This window comes from Solanum tuberosum, unplaced genomic scaffold, assembly GCF_000226075.1.
Source record: "Solanum tuberosum cultivar DM 1-3 516 R44 unplaced genomic scaffold, SolTub_3.0 scf00136, whole genome shotgun sequence".
Lineage (NCBI taxonomy): Eukaryota > Viridiplantae > Streptophyta > Magnoliopsida > Solanales > Solanaceae > Solanum > Solanum tuberosum.
In genome coordinates, this window is record NW_006239061.1 from 1,016,378 (window position 1) to 1,017,654 (window position 1,277).

Sequence of the window (1,277 nt, forward strand, 5' to 3'; positions counted from 1 at the left end):
TTTGGTCGGATTTGTTGTTGCGATACTAAACTTTCATGAGGACCTATTACCTCCCTAGACTATTTAATACCGTATTTTAAACATATATATTTGCCCACGTGGACATAAAAAATAATGCAAAATTATAAATAGTAATGTGTCCACGTGGGCACATATATACCTTTAAAATACACTATTAAATAGTTCAGGGGGTAAAAAATACGGTATTAAATAGTCTAGGGAGGTAATAGGTCTTCATGAAAGTTTAGTATCGCAACAGCAAATCCAACCAAAGTTGGGGTATTTTTCAGACCCTTATCCCTTTTTTTTATAAAGCATAACTATAGGCAGAAATTATTAAAAAATCAACAAATTTTAATAGATAAATCAATTATTTTAAAAGTAAGTATAAAGGATCAAATGATCAATAGAAACCATAAAAAAATTGAATCACTGAATTAAAATTATAAATCCACCCCTAAAAATAAATCATCCTAATACATACCTCCACATCCCTGCTCAAATAACTACGAACAAATTAGGATGTGTGTGTGCATTTTTTTCTTTCATAATTGGTTGATGTGTGTATATTGATTTTTTTTAATACTCACTTTGTCCATAATTACTTATCCACTTTTGAATTGACACACCTATTAAGAAAACAATGATTGACATAGTGAGTTTACCATTTTACCCCTATTAATTATGGAGTGGATAAATTAAAAAATTAGATTTTCAAAAAGTTTTATTTTTTTCAAAGTAGAGTAATTAATTGAGGGTATAATAGGTAAAAAATATTGTTGTTTCTTGATTTGTCAAAACAGACAAGTAATTAGGAACAACTAAAATATGAAAAGTGGACAAGTAATTAAGGACAAATGGAATAATAAATAAAGAGGAGTAGTAATTAAGGGTTTAATTGACAATTAATAGGTCCAGGAATGATTGGATTTCTCCTGGTTTTTTTTCTTTTACCTTTGCAGAAATTGCTTGCCAAGAGTACAACTAGTTTAAGCTTAGAGTGTTGGAAATACAACTACTTAAAAGCGACATAATTGATATATTCAGTAGAATTTCAACATTGCAGAAATTAGCTATTTTTAAACTACGATATTTTGAACATTATAAAAAGAACGGTCCTTCAACTTTTTCATACATTGATGATGAAATAAAAATACTAAAAATATTCAATTTAATACATAAGCGCAAATTTATACAACTAATTAACTAATCACCTCTTTATTGGTTAAAAAATTATATTAATCGTGAGTTAACCCGCCAAACTCACAAGGATTGAC